This window comes from Rhinopithecus roxellana, chromosome 14 (assembly GCF_007565055.1).
Source record: "Rhinopithecus roxellana isolate Shanxi Qingling chromosome 14, ASM756505v1, whole genome shotgun sequence".
Taxonomy (NCBI): domain Eukaryota; kingdom Metazoa; phylum Chordata; class Mammalia; order Primates; family Cercopithecidae; genus Rhinopithecus; species Rhinopithecus roxellana.
The window spans coordinates 71,922,768-71,932,868 of record NC_044562.1 but is presented as its reverse complement, the minus strand read 5'-3'; positions in this window follow the sequence as shown (position 1 = coordinate 71,932,868).

Here is a 10,101-nt window from a genome sequence, read left to right as displayed (position 1 = left end):
AAGGGCTTTTCCCGCCTGGGTTCGCTTAATTAATGGGCCACGAGCTTGTTGTTTGTGCTGGGTGGGGGGTAGGGGATGAGAGGTGGCCTCACGTCCCTCTTGCTCCTTTCAGCCGCCCCAGGGGACACTGTAGAACTAGCCTCTAGTGCCGGGAGACCTCCGCCCGCTGGAGGAAGTCCCAGCCTCAGGTTTCCGGGGCTGGTGGTCGGCCTGCTGGGTTGTCTGGCGCCTTGTCCAGAAGGAGGCGCTGTAGGACAAGCGTCTCGCCGGCTGCTGCGGGCCGGGAAGGGCGGGAGCGGAGGGATCGCTTGCCGCTCCTCCCTCTCCGACTGCCTCTACCTCCGCGCGCAAAGTGTGTGGGGCCTAGAACAAGGGTCGACGGTGCTGCGCCCCACACCCCCAGGGGTTCCCTTCTCCAGACCCGCAGTGGAGGCAGTTCCGATGCCTGGGAGCCTAGGGCCGTTCCGGGTTGGCAGGCCACCTCGGTTTCTCCGCCCTCCCGGAGGGGGCGCGATTTCCTTGTGCTGAGCTCCTGGGAGCGGCAAGTTGAATCCTGTGTGGGGCAAGCTGGGCCCAATCCACGGATCCCAGCCAGCCCCTCCCTCTGGGCCGCGGGTCCTGTCATTTACCTTGCCCAGGATTCCTGGTACCCAGAATGGACAGCCTTGAAAAGAACATCCTTTAGTACCCCCCCCAACAAGCTGATGGGCCTTGCCCTTGCTCACTTAGAACAGGGCCTGGGTCCTGGGACTCCCTGGAGACTCTTAGAGCTTGGGTAAATCCCATTTGCTCTGCAGCTTGAGAGAACTAGCCAGATGCGCATGTCTACTGCACACCACCCAACCACTCTTCTACCACTACTTCGTGCATTTCAGGCCTTTTGTGGGCTCCACTGGGTACTCCTCGCACCAGCTTCAAGAGCCAGCGACACCTTACTTAAATAATGCTCTGACCCAATCCCACTGATCCTCTGTTATCTCTTGGCAATGTAGTATTTTGTCCCCCTCTCCCCACTGCCTTCTCTAGGGTAAGGATTCTCAGTGGAGACTTGCATCAAATCTCCTGTTTATAATGCAGGTTTCTGGGTCCTATCCCAGATCTACTGAATCAGAATATCCAGATATGGTACCCAGAGACCTGCATTTTGTAAACACTCCTCCCCCCAAGGCAGTTGAGAACCACTGGTCAATTATCTCTCCTGCTCCTTTTATGATCCTTTGTTCTCCAAAGATCAAGTTCCCTCTACCCCTACAACTAGGCATCCCCCAGAGCTCCTAGGCTTCCATCCAGGGTTGTGTTTTTTAAGGTCACCACCCTATAGGCTGAGTACTTTCATTTTAGGGAAGGGGCCATGGATTGCTTACTTTTGGCTTGGAGATTTCAAAGACTGCCATGGTCTCATTTACCTGTTGTGTGACCTTAGGTGAGTACTGCAACTCTCTAGACGTGTTGATTTCTTTGAAAAGGAGGGATAAGAGTACCATCAAGGGTTGCTATGAGAATTTTTACTTACTTGCAATACTATATGTCAGGCACTATTCTAACTGCTTTACGTACTTTAACTCACCGGTTAAGTACTTAAACCAGTGTTTGCCACATACCAAGTATTCAATACATACATGTTTCTTATTATCCCCCTCTTGCTGAGTAATCAGGCCTAGACTTTTAGAGCAAAAGACCCCTGGTTCACTCACCAAATTTTAAAATTCTATGGAGGACAAGACAGGTTTGAACACACAGGAAGTAGCAGACTCAGGAGAACATAGTTCTGGGACCTAACCTATTGCTGTTGTGGGCCACATGGTCCTGGCCCACTGGGTCTGAATGTCTGGCACCTAAATGTATCAGTATTACACCAGGCAGAAAGTGGCCCTAACTCCTCAGTGGGGAGGCGTCAGGTAGGGGAGGCCTCACACTCACACAGACACATCTTCGGCTCCCACAGATGGTTTCAGGTCTTTCCTGAGAGCAGGCCCCTTTATCCAGCTCCTGCAATCACTTTCTCCATCACCGCCCTGTCCTGTCAGTCACACCCACTGGGCTGGTTGTTCCTCCTGTTCTCCTATAGCCCCAGGGCAAGGACCCTCCTTAGTCTCTTAAAATCTAGGGCAGGGTAGGAAAGCAAAAGACCAACAACAGCCAAGGAAACTGAGGAGCCCCACTTCCACTCCCCCCAACCCTCCTCACCCCTTCAACTGCTTGTGCCCCAGGATCTGGGCTCCAGGGCAGCAGCTGAGCCTCTCCCCCCAATACGTGTGGGGGCTGTAGCCAGAAAGGGTATTTTTATAATTCTTCATAAAAGATGTATGGAATTTCAAAGAATTGGAAGGGTCAATGGAGAACTGAGGGATAAGTCCTCACCCTTAGTTCTGGGTCCATGACTTCTTCTACAGACTTTTTTCATAAGAGCCTTAGTAGCTCTTGGCCAAGCTGCTTTGCTTGGTTTAACCAGGAAGTCCTCCTGGGTCAGATTTTTCTCTCAAAACATACAGTTTCTTCTGCTACCAAGCTTGTCAGGCAGTGTTCTACCTACAGCCTAGGGCAGCACCTCCTGTTCGAACAAATCTTGGTTCTCCTAGTACTTAGATGGCCACCTCAGCCTCTTCTGCCCTTCTTGGGACCACTGGAACCTTATTTCTTGCCTCCCTGCTCTCAGACATCTTGCCCCAAGCCCCCTCCCCTTTTGTTTTGGTCTCTTCTCTCACTATTGGCCTTTTTGTGTGGGGTCACCTCTGGCTCCCTGGGTACTCAAGCCAGAGCTCCAATGAGTGACTCCACTAGGGCGGGGGAAAGTGGGCAGGGAGAGAAATGCTTCTGTTTTGGTGATAGAGTATAGTGCCAGGAATTTAGAGTTACATTTCTCTCATGCTTGGGACTCCCTGTTCAATCCTTCTCTGGCTATACCCCCAGACTATGTCCTTAAATACCAGCCCTGGGCAGTCTTCTTTCTCCACATGCACCTGGCCAGGGAGTGTATTCAAAGCCCCACCTATCTCTTCTGGTTGTACAAACATTGAGTTTAAGAGGAAAGCTCCACCCTCTTCAGACAAAAGGCCTCTTAAGAGCCAAAATGAGAATATTCTTTCCTGGAGCCACCTAGCAGGGGCCCTTAGGGTGGGCAGAGGGGTGACTTTCATTACTTTTGGAGTAGAGCTGCTCCCTCCCGGGACCCCTTCACTCTCTTCCTTCCTGCAAGCTACTTTGACTCCCAGGTGTTGGAGGAGCCCTACAGGGTGCCCTATCTCATGGGAGTTTGCTAGGCTCTTTTTAGCTACATGGGGAAGGACAGTACCCACAGTCCCACGTTACCTATAAATTAATTCCTTCCAGATTTTTAAGAAGGCTCAACTTGTCCTTCCCCACTGCCTCTTCCATTATCACCACAACCATTGCAAGCTCTTGGGAAACTCCCCAACAAACTGGCACACGCTAGCTCTGCTTTTCCCACCACTCAGCTTCTCTCTCCATTCCACTCTTTCTTTCAACTACAGAAGACCAGGAGGAGGGGAGGAGAAAAGGAAGAGGGGGAGGAGAAGACAAGAGAAGATTATGGGAAAGTGGACACTTTCTCTTAAATCACTTTGCCTCGCTTTCCTAAGATCAAGACATAAATGATGTCTGCCTCAATATATTCCTTTCGTCTCTCCTTTTCTTTACTCAGAGCTACTTTTCTGTTATTATATGTACATAGAGTAGCCTATGTAACTTTATCTTTTTGTGTAGGCCACAGTAAAGGTTGCAGGCATGTTTCAGTCACCAGGCTTCATCACCATTTGTCCAAAGAATGTCTACCTAGCCCTGACTAGCTACCCATCACTGTTTCAAACACTGTTTCTCCTCAATCTTGTCTTCTCCTTACCCCATTCTCATAAAACCTCATCACAATTGCCTGGAAACTAATATGTACTGTGGTCTCCTCTCCCCTTCCCTCCCTTCCTCTCCTCCCGTCCCCTCCCCCCTCTTTCTTTTCTTTTCTTTTCTTTTCTTTTTTCTTTCCCTCCCTCCCTCCCTCCCTCCCTCCCTCCCTCCCTCCCTCCCTCCCTCCCTCCCTTCCTCCTTCCTTCCTTCCTTCCTTCCTTCCTTCCTTCCTTCCTTCCTTCTCTCCTGACAGAATCTAGTTCAGTTGCCCAAGCTGGAGTGCAGTGGTGCAATCTCAGCTCACTGCAACATCTGCCTCCTGGGTTCAAGCGATTCTCCTGCCTCAGCCTCCTGAGTAGCTGGGATTTCAGGCGCACCACCACGCTCAGCTAATTTTTGTATTTTTAGTAGAGATGGGGTTTCACAATGTTGGTCTGGCTGGTCTCAAACTCCTGACCTTGTGATCTGCCTGCCTCAGTCTCCCAAAGTGCTGGGGTTACGGGAAAATAAAGATAGCGCTTCTCAACCCCTCAAACTATTATTATTATTATTATTATTATTATTATTATTATTATTTTACAGCTGCTCATCTGGTGCTAACCAGAATCAGAAACTATGTTTTGAAGAGTTTATCAATTTTTAAAAACAGATGCCATTGGGCCGGGCGCGGTGGCTCAAGCCTGTAATCCCAGCACTTTGGGAGCCCGAGATGGGCAGATCACGAGGTCAGGAGATCGAGACCATCCTGGCTAACACGGTGAAACCCCGTCTCTACTAAAAAAAATACAAAAAACTAGCCGGGCGAGGTGGTGGGAGCCTGTAGTCCCAGCTACTCGGGAGGCTGAGGCAGGAGAATGGCATAAACCCGGGAGGCGGAGCTTGCAGTGAGCTGAGATCCGGCCACTGCACTCCAGCCTGGGCAATAGAGCGAGACTCCGTCTCAAAAAAAAAAAAAAAAAAACAGATGTCATCAACCATAAAAGAAAAATATCTTTCTACATGGCTAATGAAACAGAAAAAGGAGAAATGGATGCCTTACAATTCAGGCTAATAACCCCCTGCTTTCTAGCTAATGACAGTCAAATCAGGAAATGAGTTTGGAAATGCATGTAGAATGGGTGGAAATTGGGATGCAAAGAGATCTTTGTATGAAGGGATCTCTTTTATGGGTTTCATGGGTCTTTCTGATAGGAACAGTTGCTACTGAATTTGATTTAGAAATCATATGTGTGTGTGCTCTACAAATCTCCACAGAACATCCATTATTTTCATCAGAATAGTCAAAACCACACATGTTTTTACACTGTTTGGTGGCAACTCTGGTGGGCTATTGAAGGGTGCTGGGGGGTCAATTCTTTTTTTATTTATGCTCCTTGGTGGGAGCTGAGGGCATCTTTCCCTCTCTCTTACCCCCACCCCAGCCTCGCCCAAGCAGAGAATGCCACATTCTCCTAGAAAGCAGCTTCAGGCCCAAGTTGTTTCCTTGGCTTTCTCAGCAGGACAGCGGCAGTGTACTGCTCCCTCTTCCTCTGTTAGGCTCTCTCCCTGGTGGGGGCAGCAGTGTGGGTGTGGGGGTAGGCCTCCTAAAACTCCCACCCAGTTTTGAGCTCCCAAAGCTCCTTAGCCTTAATCCCTGTGCTTGGAGACACCATGGGAGTGGGGACATCTGACTTCCTAGGTTTGAGAGTCTCATTTGCTTCCTCACACCCTTTCTCCTTCACACCAGGGCTGTTTTATTGTTTTATTGTTTTACTTCTTTGGAGTTTTAGTTGCCAAAGATTCTAATGAGGCTATTCTCCACTTTCTCACTTTACCAAACCCCAAGTCTTGCTGTTTTAAGCAGTTTGGTCACTTGCAAAGGCTTCCCTTTCAGATCTAAGCAAATTATAGAAACCTCTAGGCATGTGGCTACCTTCAACTTTCTCCAAGCCCATCCACAACAATACCGAGGGAGCCAAGTGTTAATTCCAACTGCCACTTCCACCCCCAAACCCACCGAGCCCCTCCCTAACCACCCTTTCTCTATTGAAACTTGAACAAAATCTCAAATAACTTCCAACTTCTGTCATAAGCAAATAAGAAGTGGCTTTTGACCTTTCTCTATCACATCTAGAACTAGAAAATTATTGAAATAAAGGGGTTAATGGTACTCACAGTGAATGCAGTCAAAGAATCATAAGACATGCCCACCAACCAGCCTTATCCAAATAGCACTATCTCCCAACTTAAACAGTTTCTCTGAAAAGATGCTATTTGAAAAGGCTGGGGTATTGATATGAATATGACCTCCCTTGCATCTTGGATATTTGGAACTATTTAAATCTGAGGAAACAGTTGCAGCAAACCTTTATTTAGTGAATAAAAGTTTAAAGTCAAAGGTTATTTATGGTTCTGTAGAGATGGGACCTGAGTGGCTATTTACGAGCACGTGATTCCAATAAACTTTGTTTTATGGCTTGAGAGTTGACAAGCCAAAATATAATTCCCACCATAAATTAGGTTAAGAGCATACAAGTGCAGATGTTGGGTTCCTGGAGCAGCAATAGGAACGTGAGAGGCTCCAGCCAGCGCCAGGCTAAGAAGGAGACAGTTCTACTCCCAGCTCCCCTGCCCACTAGGAAAGAAAAACAGTAAGTCACTTATTACTTTTTCCACAACAACTTCAGAGGTGGGAGATTTCTCTATTCCTGACTTTTCTGCCTAGGATGGTGATAAGTCTCACCAAAGTTAATTCTAATTTTAGCCTAAACCTAAATTAACAAATAGAATAAGCATCTCGATGTCCTATGCCCTCCCTTCTGGATAGGGACAGTTAGGAATTGAGGGCTCTCACCTCACAAGAAGGACTTACTGCCCCTCTCCTCCCCATAAGAGCATCTCCTTCAGAAGTGGAATAAAGCAGTGGTATTCTGGGTGGGGAAAGAAAGAGAGGATGAGGGTGAAGATGCTTTGTCCCTGAGATTTCTGATATTGCATTCCTATAATAATATCAGGAAAGACTGAAAACTTAAAACTGGACACCAGCCTCTGGGAGGACCGCTGCATAGTAAGATTGTCTTCTGGGCTCTCAGCAGCAATCCTGAAAAATTGATGTCACACTCTAAGAGCTGGATAACAATCTAAAGCATTACCATTCACCTTTAAACCCATTGATTTTCCTCCTCCTTGGTTATCATTTGGGTCCTCATTTTTCCCCCTGGAAAGTGCTCTTTGTTTTGAATTGAAGTAGAAGTGGCAAGTCCCAGCCATGCCTGATTCTTCTTTGAGGAGAAGACAGGTTTGGGGGTCACTGGTTGGGGCTGAGGAATTTGAAACCAACCTGAAGCTGGAATGGGAGGCTGAATTGCTCCCAGGGTGGGAGAGATAGGAAGCCGGGGTGAGGGGCAGATGGAGCGGCTACCCCTCCCCAGTGTACCTGCACCCACCCAGCCCGATTGCGCGCAAGGAAACACACAAAGGCCCATTTTCTCCTCGCTTCTCGTTTTCCCACTGGGAGAACCCTGTTACGGGCCACCTGACTCGGACGAAGTAACCAGTGAGGTTTTGTCCAAGGGTGCGTGGAGTAGGGGAGGCGATGGAGACGTGGCTCTCCTCTTGAGCGACTGCGGGTCTCCGGCTCCGCGGAGAACTTTGCGCAGTTCCCGGGGGCGGGCACCTGAAGCAGGGAGGTCTGGGTATTGGTGGGGTATCTGGGCCTTGTCATTTTTCTGTGTTTTATGTTTCTGCTTTATTATCCTGTGGAAGTTAAGTGATCCACGTTTTCATTGCAACAGGTTCAGGACCATGAGAGAGCGCCGCTGTAAGTACCTTCCCGCTTCTTCCGAATCGCGAAGAGGCGGTACTGATCGCGGGGAAGTGGTGGGCTAAGGGCCGAGCCAGCGGAGTGGGCGGATGGAAGAAAGGCCCTGCCTCCACCACCCCACCCCCACCCCACCCTCCGTCCCCGGCCTCGCTCTGCAAGGTCAGCCCGCTTCGGGAGGTGGAGGCGCTAAATCGAGGTCCTGGAAAGCTCTTCTGGGGCCTGGTTCACAGACACCTGCCTGAAGGAACGGTCCCCGGGTTCTCGCCCTTGTCTCCTTGAGCCTTCCTGGACCTTTGCGGCCTTTCCCTGCTCTGCACAGGTGCAGCTCCGCCAAGGCGCTCGCTTCTGTTAAGAGCTTGCTAATTAGCAGCCCGTCTTATTAGAGGCATCAAACCAACGCAGTAAACACCAAGGCAATGCAATCCCCTCCGCAGCCCAAACCTTCTTAACCTGTTCTAGCCTGGCCAACCTTCTGTTTTTTAAAAAATTCACTGAAAACAAAAACTCAATCCTCTATAGCCATGGGTGTGATGAGCTACCCGCTTCTGAGCTTTACGTGGACATTCTTTCCCCGCCCCTCCCCCGTTCTGTTTGCAGCGGTGTGGGCCGTGGGCTTGGGACACTGGCTGAGCAAGGAGGGATACGGACCTTCTTTTCACCTCTGCTTCTCTGTAACTGCAGCTGGAGAATTTCTGCCCCAGAGGCGCTGGTGCTGCAAGGAGGCATAGGACGGTGGAGTGGGGTGGGTGCAGAGGGGTGGGGCCACAGACTCGTGGGGTCCTTGGCTTGGATGTTTGGATCTTTCTGAGCTGCCTGTGCCGCGAAAGACAGGTACATTTCTGATTAGGCCTGTGAAGCCTCCTGGAGGACCATCTCATTAAGACAATGGTATTGGTGGGAGAGTCACTGAAAGAACTGTGGCCCCTCCCTCACTGCAAAACGGAGGTGATTTTATTTTAATGGGAATTGGAATATGCGAGGGCTGCAGGAACCGGGCTCCCTCCTTCACGGTTGGAAAAGCTACGGCTGGGCTCAGAGACAGGTCTTTTGGTCCCGCTGGACTGGGCAGTGTAGTCGACCCTTTGTAGGCTGTGCACACCCCTAGAAGAGCAGTTACCCCTATACACCAGGCTGGCTCAAGTGAAAGGGGCTCTGGGCTCCAGTCTGGAAAATCTGGTGTCCTGGGGACCTCCTGGTCTTGCTTCTCTCCTCCCCTGCACTGGCTCTGGGTGCTTATCTCTGCAGAACCTGCTCGCTAGCAAACCCACATTCGGCGCCCTGTAGCTGAACACAGCACAAAAAGCCCGAGAGATCAAAAGCATTAGTATGGGCAGTTGAGCGGGAGGTGAATATTTAACGCTTTTGTTCATCAATAACTCGTTGGCTTTGACCTGTCTGAACAAGTCGAGCAATAAGGTGAAATGCAGGTCACAGTGTCTAACAAATATGAAAATGTGTACATTCACCCCAGTCCCCAGCCAGCTCAGCAGGCTCCCCCAATTTGTCTGGATAGAGCCTAGGCCCAGTGTCCCAGGAAGGTGAATACTTGGGAGTCCTTGGCAGTCAGGGAAATTGGGGGGACTCTCCTGGGATAAACAGATTCTGCAGCCTCATAGCCCTTGTTAGAACTGGCACCCCAAAAATCCCTACGAAATAGGTAAAGTGGTGGAAGCAAAGGATGGGGGGGGATGTAGTGCCAGGCTTGAAGGGGAAGTATCCCTGCCCCACCCCACCAGGCCCAGGCCCAGGCTTGAAACTAATTTTTGAATTATGTTGGAGGTAGGAAGGGCAATCAAGACAGTAAAAAACAAGAAACAAAAAACTAACACCTTCAGCCTACAGTTAGGCACCCAAAAGCCCCACTCGAGCCAGGGCATCCCTGTTCCCCTGAAATCCATCCAGGCTCTGAGTGAGTCTGCGCTCTCCATACCCTGAACTGAGGGGCAAGCACTGCACAGTGCCGAGGCGCTGGGGCGGGTGAAATTTGTGAACTTTTGTACTCTTGTATGCTGCTGTCGGCAAAGCAAAAATAATGAAAGTTTGTGGTATGTTTGTAAATGATTTCGAATGACCCCTCGCCCTGCCCTTCACCATTAGCGCGCCGGCCTCAGCCCAAGGCGGCTCGGTGCCTGTGAGCAGCGCCTGCCTCGGGGTCTGCAGCAGCAGCCAGCAGCGGAACGGAGAGGCCAGCCCGGATCAGGACCCATGAAGGTAAATGTGCGACTTCTTGGAGAAGTAGCTTTGGCAGACAACCTGGCTTGGTCAGGCAGTAGGAAAAGGAGTGGACAGAGGATATTCCCCTCTCGCTTCTTTTTCTTCTGCCGCCAAGGGCATTTGTTCTTTTCTGGAAAATACCACTTGATAAGGAGGGGGCGGTATTTGGATCCTGGGGGAGGGGGTTAATAAAGCCGCTATCCTTGGGATGGATTATTTTTCTTTCT